Source organism: Cyanistes caeruleus, unplaced genomic scaffold (assembly GCF_971803275.1).
Source record: "Cyanistes caeruleus unplaced genomic scaffold, bCyaCae1.hap1.1 HAP1_SCAFFOLD_89, whole genome shotgun sequence".
Taxonomy (NCBI): Eukaryota; Metazoa; Chordata; class Aves; order Passeriformes; family Paridae; genus Cyanistes; species Cyanistes caeruleus.
Window position 1 is genome coordinate 268,939 of NW_028255894.1, and position 11,122 is coordinate 280,060.

At 48.5% G+C, this 11,122-nt stretch overlaps 1 protein-coding gene across 1 annotated transcript in view; it reads left to right on the plus strand.

The window, feature by feature from the left end:
- The window catches only part of LOC147646604 (uncharacterized), a 518,783-nt gene that overhangs the window by 165,991 nt on the left and 341,670 nt on the right, over positions 1 to 11,122 (plus strand). The window lies entirely within an intron of this gene.

An 11,122-nucleotide genomic window follows, 5' to 3' on the forward strand; every position in this document is an offset into this window, starting at 1 on the left:
CGGGGTCGGGGTCGGGGTCGGGGCCGGGCTCCGGCCAGGTGGAGCCAAAGGGCAGCAATGCCGCCCTAGCCCCTGGCACTGATGCCCGCCCAGCAGCGCCAGAGCCAGCACAGCCAGAGCTGGGCGGAGGCGAGACCGCGGAGGGACGGCCGGGGTCGGGGACGGGGCCGGGGCCGGGGACGGGGCCGGGGCAGCCCCGCCCGGGGCCGGGGGCGGGCTGGGGGCATGGCCCGGGCGGGCACGGGGAGAGAGAACCTGGAAGAGGAGGGGACACAGGAAAAGGGAGACCGGGAGAGAATGCGGGACAGTGGGAGAGAGAGAAGAGAGACAGAAATTGATAAATTTGCTCCTGTCGCGGCTTTCGCTGCTGCTGCTGCTGCTGCCGCCGCTGCCGCTGCAACTGAAGCCCCGGGGCCGTTTGTCCCCGTGTCCGTTTGTCCGTTGCCCGCTCGGCCCCGCCCCGAGCCCCGCGCTCCCCGGGCAGCCCCTGAGCCTGGCCAAACACGGCAACTTTGCCCTGCTGAGCCAAGAGCCAGAGTCTGGACTCCTGCACAGGGGCACAGCAATGCCCTTGGCTGCTGCTGTGCCTTGTCCCTGCTGAGGCTCAGACACCGTCTGAGCACATTCCCTGAATGCAGAATTTGTACCTGAGCCAAGCACTGCACTTGTGTCTCCAGCATTGCTTTCCAAGGAAAACAGGGCAAGGCAAACTGGCTATAGCTCAGGGTATTTTACAGGGTCTAAAACTTGCCAAGTCTCAGATCTTAGAGGTGAGAGCCATTTGGAATGAATGGGATGGAGAAACAGTACTAGACGGAAAAGGGAAACATAAAAATAAATAGAGAAAAATAGAAAAAAACATATTGGTTGTTTCTTTGGATTTTATTTTCATTTCTTAAAAAAGCTGTTTCAATTTTCCCAGAATCTTCTCCCCAGTCCCGTCTGTTCTTTCCCAAAACCTGTCCTGGAGAACAAGGCGCAGCTCCTGTCACAAGATGTGCCCCCAGCTGCAGCTTCTCTTGGCTCCCCACACTGTGAGTGCAGCACAACTCTTGCAGCAAAGCAGGACAAATGTTTGAAGAACTTGACAACTTGTTCTTTCTTTTCCTTGTGCACAGGGGAGTTGTGCCATTGGTGAGGTTTTCACTGTTCCTCTTCTACCCAAAGAAAACATGATGGGCTGCCAGGAATTGTTGGGGAATACAAGCCTGGCTGAATGTGGAGAAAGAATCTCCAGAGCCTGCAGCCAGCAGTGGAGAGCTCATCATTCCAACAGCCCCATGGACATCTGGAAAGTGATCTGGAACATGAAGATGGGCTGACAGAGGGAGTTTGTTTCTGTGTTCAGTTGAGATGATTCTACATCTCTTGATGTGGGAGAAATCAAGAGCACAATCAGTGGATGATAAGCAGCAGAACATGATAAGCTGGACCTGTCAGTGGATGAGAGAAAGAATGTGAAAAGGAGAAATGCAGGGAATGACTTGGTGAACTTTGTGTGTAAGAAGGGTCATTTTTTCCTAATAATTCCCAATTCATTCCCTTTGCTTTTATCCTTTTAACAAGGCCAATTGCATCTCAGATTCCCCAGGAAATGAGAACCTTGTGGAGCTGCCTGAAAGGTGCCCTGTTCCTTTTTCTGCTGCTGCTCAGAAGAAACAATGAAGCGAGTTGGGAAGTTCTGGTTTTTCTTTCTCCTGGTGGATTTTTTCATTTTATTTGCCACTGCAGAGGCCATTTCTGTGATGGCCTCTGTCAGTTGATTCTATTTCAGCAGCAGTAGCAGCAACAGGGCTGTGTTTGAGCACTGCAAATGTGACCTGTGTGGCTTTAATTCCCCTTGACTTAGTGCTCAGGGACTTGGGAGCATTTTGATCTCTAGTGATCATGATGCCTGAAACAAAAATCCTGAGTTCCCCGTGACAAAAGCACAGTGGGCAGCACTGATTGAAAGAGGCAATTGCAGCTGTACTGCTAAAATTCAAGTGGCAAGCAGAAGAGGGGCAAGAGCAGCCGGGATCTACAATTGCCAAGGCCAAGGCACCAACAGCCTCCTGCTGTCACCTCAGGGTGAGTAAAACAGGGCTGAAAACAGCGCTGGAACCCGATCCTTTCTTCCTCTGAGGGCTGGCTGAGGGCAGCAGAGGCGGGCCCTGAGGAATCAGGGCTGTTTGTGGGGGATTGTTGCTGTAGTCCAGCATTGCCCTGGCAAAAGCCCTGGGAAGCCGAGGCAGGAGCAGGTGGGAAGGGCCGGCGCTGCTGCTGCTCCTGGCCGGGAGCCCCGGCCGGGCCGGGCCTGCGCCCGCTGCGCTGCGGCTGCTGCTGCTGCCAGAGCCGGGCGGGACTCGGGGACAGGGAATGGACACGGGGGGTCAGCAAAGGCCTTGGGGGCTGCAGGGATGTTGGTGCTGGGGCCAGCGCCAGCACAGAGCTTCAGCCCGCAATGAACCCCGAGGGAAACGCTGGGGAAAGGCTCCATTCAGCCTTTCTTTACTCGGCGCTGTGAAGGGACCGAAATAAAAGGAGTGTGAGCAGGGCCCGACCCCTTCTCCTTTGGGAGGAGCCCCTGGGGCTGTGAGGGGCCGTGAGGGGAAATGAGAGATTCTATGGGGCCATGAGAGGTTCTATGGGGCTGTGAGGGGAAATGAGGGGCCATGAAGGGACATGAGGGGCTGTGAGAGGTTCTATGAGGCCATGAGAGGTTCTGTGGGGCCATGAGAGGTTCAGTGGGGCCATGAGGGGCTGTGAGGGGCCATGAGGGGCTGTGAGGGGCCAAGAGATGTTCTATGGGGCCATGAGAGGTTCTATGGGGCCATGAAGGGTTGTGAGGGGCCATGAGGGGCTGTGAGGGGAAATGAGAGGTTCTATAGGGCCATGAGAGGTTCTATGGGGCCATGAAGGGCTGTGAGGGGCCATGAGGGGCTGTGAGGGGCCATGAGGAGCCTCAGCCCTGGCAGGAGGGGTCCCACCATGTCCCCAGGGCAAAGCAGCCGTGAGGGGCCGCGAGTGCAGATGTGGCAGCAGAGCGGGCTTGGGGCACCTCTGGGAGGGGATGAGACCCTTCCCCAGCTCCAAACCACACCAAACCCAGCATTAACAGGATTTTCCATCTTTAGAATCCACAGGCAACTTGGAATTGACTGTACAGTTTAATCCTGGTGGGAAAAGCAAGGGAATTTTCCCAGTGAGAGACATCCAGCCATTTTTATTCATGTCTAAGATTTAAAAGTCTTGACAGTGAAAAATAATACTAATAAATAATAATAACAACAAGAACAAGAAATAAAGCCCCGAATCCCAACAATCACCTCAGAAACATGTTTTTGTTTGTAGTAATAGATTAGTACTAAAGAAATAAATGAAAGAGATTTTATTTCTAATTCAGACATGTTTCATCTTTTTCAAAGGCTCTGGTCCCCTTTCTCCAGGGTCATTTCCTTTACTCACCCACTTTCTAATAGGTAGAAGGGAGTTAAGCACACTGGAAAAGACAACAGCTCCTGTTTTCAAGGGAAGCAGCCACCACTCCAGGGAACCTGAATTGCCCCCAGGCTCGTGTGCGCACTTGAAGGGTGAGCAGGTGTTGGGGACAGAGATCTCAAACTCCTTCTAAGGCTGTGAGAAACCCACAAGTGGCAAAGTATCATTGTGGGTCAGCTCCTGCTGAAATTCCATTCCCCCACACCCTCCAAATGGGCAGGCAGGGCTGGGCTCTGGCAGGGTTCAGTTTTGAGTGCCTTGTGCTCCCTGGCATGGAAGTGATCCTATGAACTCTGGTACTGATGGATTGTGGAATGGCTGCTGAAGGAGGAGGGGGAATCTCAGCAGACAGGAAAGTCTCTTCTTCCCCCTTCTCCCTGCAGAACCCCCTCTCCAAAGAGAAATGCCTGTGCTGGGTTTCCTTGGCACCCCTTCCCTCAGCCCAGTGTCTGAGCCACTGTGTGCTCTGCAGGAGCCAAAGCCAGAGGAGTCCCAATATCAGTCACCCCACGGTCCCCACACAGCAGGAGAAAGCACTGCTTGCAGTGGGGCTGCTGATCTGTGACCCGTCCTGCTTCCATCCACCCCACTCCTCTCAGCCACAGGCACCAGAAGGATCCCAGGAAAGCCACAGTGCTCTACCAGATGCCAGGAGCACTCCCTGCTGTGGCCTCAGGGATGCTGGGTGACCTCGTGGATGAGGATCTGTGGCTGGTGATGGAATGTGTGGATGGAGGCCCTTGACAGGAGGTTGTTGGAGACACGTGTGGGGCTGAAGGAGAGATGGCAGCTGTCAGTGGGGAGGGCAGGGACCCCGCTTGTGAGTCCATTGCCTTGGACACCCTCAGCCACAGGATGTCCAAGAAGTCACACAAGGCTTTGGCACTCTCAGCCTTCTTTCCCCCAAGTTCCTGCTTTCTGTACATTGACAGTAGAGAACCTTGCTTGTTTCTAGAACTAAAACAAAGATCCCAGATGGATCAAACCTTGCTGGTTTTAGTCAGAAGCATCAGTGACCAAAAGTTGTGTTTCCATTAGTTTGGTCACATCTTTGTTCCTTCTCAGTGTTCAGGCTGGGCTGTGGGGTGTCCTCATTTGCTGCATTTTCTGAGTTCCTCTTGGATCCTTTGAGCACCAGGTTGTGCCCTCGGAGGATCCTCTGTGCTCCTTGGTGACCCAGGAGAACCTTCCAGGCGGTTTTTGGGGGAGCTGCTGCTGTGATGTCACAGGAACGTTGCCGTGTCCTTGTGGTGTTCCCGTTGCTGTGGGGCACAGAGGCCTCAGTGTCAGAGCGGCTCTGGGCACCTGCTCATTGCCTGAGGATCCTCCTGCCCGAGGCATTCTCAGCAGCCAGCCCAGCCCCTGACGGGTGTCCTTCTGTCCTGGCAGGGGGACAGACAGTCTGCAGACGTGTGCAGCACAGCCAAAATGATCCAGCAAGTGGTTGCTGCAGTTTGCACGCTGCACTCTGGGGCTTCTGATGGGTATTTTTTAACCCACTGGGCCCCTAAGTCGAGGATTTCCCCAGGTGCACCATATGTGCCTTTGGGATTGCTGTGGGCTTCCTGTTCTTCCTTTGGAACAGAGGTGATTTTGAAAGAAAATTGCCATTAAGATGCCATTTATTTGGGAAAGCTCTTGCCAACAACTTCTTAGAAAGGGTTTGTTTTTGGCCAGCAGGGTGTGCACAGCATTTGGAATGGAGCCTGGGGGGGTTCTGTTCCCCAGAGGAGAAGAGTCTGTGGCAGTGAACCCTGGCATTCCTCCCTCTGTTTGCTGATCCAGCCAAAAACTGGACACAGCCTTGTATTTTGTGCTGTTCTCTTGCTTGCTGTGTGATCCAAAAGGACTGTGGCTCCAGGAGGGAAGTTGTGAAAGCAAAATGCTCTCTTGGCATTGACTTGTTGTGTGGGATTTTCCAGCAGAGGCAGCTTTTTCTCCTAACAGCATCTGGTTCAGGTGAAGGTCCCCTCACACATGGATACTGGGAAGCTCCTTCTTCAGTGAGCAGGAAAGGTACCTTTGGTGTTCAGAGATCCCAGTTGTTCCCTTTCAACACCATCATGAGCCCAGTAAGCTCCAGTATGATCCTTGTCACATGGCAGCACTCCCAGGATGGTCCCAGTTGCCTCTGGCTAGATCAACCCAGTCAGTCCCAGTATGATGCCATTGGCTCCCAGCATGCTCCCAGTTTCTCCCAGTCACCCCCAGTATGGGGGATGATGTGCATGGTGTGTTCCCAGTCACTCTCAGATACTCCCAGTATGAGTCCAGTCACTCCCAGTATGATCCAAGATTGGATTGCTGGGAGGCTTCATGGAATCCTGGAGACCATTGTGACACTCTAGGGCCCCATGGAACCGTGGTGACACCAGGTTGGCTGGGAGTGTTGATGTGCTGCAGGGTAGGAGGGCTCTGCACAGGGAGCTGGACAGGCTGGATCCAGGGCCCAAACCCAACAAGGTGAGGTTTAACAAGTCCAAGTTCCAGGTCCTGCACTTTGGCCCCAACAACCCCTGCAGTGCTCCAGGCTGGGGACAGAGTGGCTGGACAGCAGCCAGGCAGAACGGGAGCTGGGGCACTGATGGACAGCAGGCTGGGCATGAGCTAGCAGTGTGTCCAGGTGGCCAAGGAGGCCAATGGCTCCTGGCCTGGATCAGGAACAGTGTGGCCAGCAGGAGCAGGGCAGGGATTCCTCCCCTCTACTCTGCACTGGTTGGGCAGCACCTCGAGTGCTGTGTCCAGTTCTGGGCCCCCAATTTAGGAAGGCCATGGAGGGGCTGGAGCGTGTCCAGAGAAGGGCAACAAGGCTGGTGAGGGGTCTGGAGCACAAGTCCTGTAAGTGATAGTAAAAGGTCTCAAAATCTTAGAAAATTCAGGGACTTAGAAAGGAAGTTAGGTTTGGAAAGGCCTTGGAAAAGTAGGCCCTGGGAAATGTTAGGCCTTGTACTTGCTAAAGATCAGGTGAAACTGCACCTGTGTAATCAGTATATGATCATGATACAATTGTTAGATATGATTGGATATAATTATTGTTTAAAGAACATGAGGAACAATGTGAGGGGGCTGGGGGGGATCACGAGAAATCCATGCTTGGGTAAAAACAATGCTTACAATAGAACAATGTAAGTTTAGTAATTAATATGTGAGTTATATAATGATAGAGTATAAAAGATGTTCAGTCCAAAACCAAGATGGGTCAGATTTGGGTATGTGTACCCCTGACACCCAGATCTCTTAATAAAGCACCTGCATATGATCATTTGCGATTATGTCTGTTCCTGAATGCTAACCATTTCATCAGATTTTACTGGAATTTTGTGAGATATTTGTGGAATTTTATGGAATTTTGCAGGATATTGAGGATATTTTGTGAGATGTTTCTGGAATTTGGTAGGATTTTGAAAATATTTAGGGTTTTTTTTAATTTTCCAGCAATTTTGTGAAATTTTGCTGAAATTTAATGGGATTTTGAGAAAATTTAAGTAATTTTAAGGGATTTTTCTTGAATTTTCTGGGATTATCTTGAAATTTGAGGGATTTTTATTGAATTTTGTGGGATGTTGAGAAAATGTAAACATTTTTCTGGGATTTTTCTGGAATTTTGTGGGATTTTTTTGGAATGTTGTGGAATTCTCTGGACTTTTGTGGGATTTTGAAGAGACTTGAAAAATTTTGAGGGATTTTTCTGGGATTTTGTGGAAATTTGTTGAGATTTTGTGGAATGTTTCTAGAATATTGTGGGATTTTACAGGAATTTTGTGGGATATTGAGATTTTGTGGGATGTTTATGAAAATTTGTGGGATTTTGAAAAAATTTAAATAATTTTGTTAGATTTTTCTAAGACTTTGATGGGTTTTGAGGAGATATGAAGAATTTTGAGTTATTTTTCGAGACTGTGTGGAAATTTGTGGAGATTTTGTGGGATGTTTTGGGAATTTTGAGGGATTTTTCCTGGAAAATTTGTGGGATATTGAGGAGACTTGAAAAATTTTGAGGGGTTTTTCTTAAATATGGGGAATTTGAGGAGATTTTGTGGGATTTTTCTGGAATTTGGTAGGGTTTTGAGAAGATTTAGGGCGTTTTGTGGGATTTTTTCACTATTTTGTGATGCTTTTCAAGAATTTTGTGGGATTTTGAAAAAATTTAAAGAATTTTATGGGATGTTTCAGGATTTTTTTGGGATATTGAGGAGACTTGATGAATTTTGAGGAATTTTTCCTAGATTGTATGGAAATTGGAAAAGATTTTGTGGGATGTTTCTGGAATTTGGTAGGGTTTTGAGAAAATTTAGGGAATTTTGTGGGATGTTTCTGGAATTTTGTGGGATTTTTGTGGAATTTTGTGGGATTTTGAGACATGTAAAGAATTTTGTGGGACGTTTCTGGAATTTTGTGCGGTTTTTTTGGAATGTTGTGGAATATTCTGGAATTTGGTGAGATTTTGTGGGTACTTGAAGAATTTTCCAAAGATTTCCTTAGATTGTGTTTAAATTTGTAAAGTTTCTGGAATATGGTAGGGTTTTGAGAAGATTTTTCTGGAATTTTGTGGGTTGTTTGTGGAATTTGGTAGGGTTTTGAGAAGATTTAGAGTTTGTTAGGATGATTGTGGTATTTTGTGGTATTTTTCTGGAATTTTGTGGGATTTTGAGATGACTTGAAGAATTTTGAGGGATTTTTCTTAGATTGTGTGGAAATTTGCAAATATTCTGTGGGATGTTTCTGGAATTTGGTAGGATATTGTGAAAATTAAGGGAAATTTGTGGGATATTTCTGAAATTTGTGGGGTTTTTCTGGAATTTTGTGGGATGTTTCTGGAATTTTTGGGTTTTTTTCTGGAATTTTGTCAAATTTTTGTGGAAATTTGTAGGAATTTTGTGGAATTTTGAAGGATTTTGAGATGACTTAAAGAATTTTGATGTATTTTTCTTAGATTTTGTGGACATCCGTAATGATTTTGTGGGATGTTTCTGGAATTTGGTGGGGTTTGGAGACAATTTAGGGAATTTTGTGGAATTTTGACGGATTTTGAGATGACTTGAAGAATTTTGAAAGATTTTTCTTAGATTGTGTGGAAATTTGTGGAGTTTTTGTGGGACGTTTCTGGAATTTGGTAGGGTTTTAAGAAGATTTAGGGAATTTTTTGGGATGTTTCTGGAATTTTGTGTGATTTTTGTGGAATTTTGTGGGATATTGAGGAGACTTGAAGAATTTAGAGGGATTTTTCTCAGATTTTGTAGAAATTTGTGGAGATTTTGTGGGATGTTTCTGAATTTCGTAGGGTTTTGAGAAGTTTCAAGAAATTCTGTGGGGTTTTTTTTAATTTTGAGGGATTTTGAGGACATATGAACGATTTTGTGGGATTTTGGGGGTGCGCCTACAACTCCCGTGATGCTCCGCGGCACATTTAAACCGTATTATACTGGCGCCTACAGCTCCCATCATCCCCCGCGGCCCAGAGATTCCCTGTTACAGCCCCCCGAGTGCCCGCTCGGACCCCAAAGGGTCCCCAGATTTCCCCCCCTGGACCCCCAAGTGTCCCCCTGACCCCGAATTGTCCCACAGAATCCCTAAATGCCCCTCCAAGTGCGCACTCGATTCCCCTAAGTGTCCTCCAGACCCCCAAGTTCTCTCTAAATTCCCTCCCCAGACACAAAACTGCCCCAAATGTTCCCCAGAAAAGTCTCCATGGACCCCAAAGTGCCCCCTTTTACCCCGTCTGAGAATAATTTCAAAATTATGATTAACGGGCTAAAAATAGGAGTAATTGGCATAAAGAGGGAGAAATAGAGGTCAGTTAATTAATGAAGGGAATTGTGGTACTTAGAGCCAGAGAACAATAATGTTTTTTGTTCCTGAAAAGGTATCAATTCTTTTATATAAATGCAAAAACAAGGTTATAAGAATACAGAATAATATTATTATAAAAAGTAAAATTTTATTTTTATAAATTAATCAGATTTTAATGATAAACAAAAATTGATAAATGTTCTCAATGCTTTGGGATGTCAGTCCCAGGTGGGCGATGTCAGAAATGCTGAGGCTCGGGGTGAGGAGCAGGTTGGCCAAACAGGGGCAGCCCACATGGGGCTCATTCTTCTCCCTGACCAGACCTCCTCAGGAGACATTCAGCATCAGGATTGTAAAGAGCAAATCGTGACCTCCTGATCAGTACACAAAGATGTTTTACAGTTTGAACAGTAGAATGTTGTCACCGTAAGGGGCCTTCTTTGTTAATATAGCTCATGTTGTGTCATGTTTGGTAAATACCAATGTTGTTGTACCAGCCTTGTTAATGCCACCTGGCCTTGTCTATTGCCTCTGCTGCTCCCGGCACCCCCCATGGCACCGATGACAGCACCCAGTGTGTAGATGAGCCCAACTCCCATGGGGGGTAGCACCCAGGGGAAGTGGGATTAACATTCAAAGATCCCTAGAATCAGCGAGCCAGGGCACAAACCAGACTCCAAACTACACTAAGGAGCAAGGGAGAACATTGAGCAGCTGACTGATGTTCCAGACCTTGTCACCATAACTAAACAACATTTGCTCTCCACGACTACCCAAGATTTACAGTAAACCAGAGTCCTTCTAGAGGCTCACGTGAAGGCAGAATCCCCATCTCTGCCCTGTGGCAAAGCTGAACATCTCCTCCTCTGGGTCATCCATTGGGAGCATCAGTGGTTGACCTTCCCCCACCTAGAGCTGCCCTCAATAAAGGCATTAAAAAGGAGCTGCTCTCCTTGCCTGCTCTTTTCAGAAGGACTGACCCCACGGCAGAGTGACCCACGCTGCAGCACTGTGAGGGGCTGTTCCCCATGGGATGGACTCAGCTTGGAGAAGTTCCTGGAGAAGTCTCCGGTGGGAGAGAGCCCAGGGTGCAGCAGGGGAACGACTCCTGTCCCTGAGCAGCGGGAAAAGCCCCGGGGGATGGAGTGACCATGGCCCCATTCCCTGTGTCCCTGCACTGCCGGGGGAGGAGGCGCAGCTGGGAGGAGGGAGGGGTGGGGGAAGCTGGTTTTAAGGGTCTTCCTTTACTTCTCATGATCCTGCTCGGAGTTTTTGCAGTTTTCTGCCAGAAATCTCTCTCCTCCCCCACTCATCCACAGGGGTTTGGGGCAGTTTTCTCTGTAATAAAGAATTGGATGAATAAAAATTCGAAAGAAAAGGTTTAAATAAAGTATATGTGATTGTAAATGATGAAAATATGGAATGAGAAATCCTCCTCCAAGTCGAGGCAGGATTTCTCTTCCAAAGCAACAGATTGCAGCCAAGCACCCAGATAACAATCGCAAGCAGGCACATCAGCCCCGAAAGAATGGGCAGGACACGGGCCATCAAACGAACAAAAGAACGGGCCCGGACGAGATATCGCCGAGCCCGAGCATCTCCGCCCTGACCACCTGTGCTGGAGAAATGGAGAAACTAGACAAAGGAAGAGGAGCCAGCCGAGATAGCCATCGGCTCCAGGATGGGTGCCACCACTCCACCCTAATGGCCCGGACCAAAATGATATCAAAAAGACATCCTGGACCTCTTTACATATGAGGAGCCTCTGCCCAACGTCTATTGACTCTATTCTCCAGTGCCAGGAAATCTATTCTTCGAACAATCAAGAACCTCTTAGCAAAGAGTGCCTGCT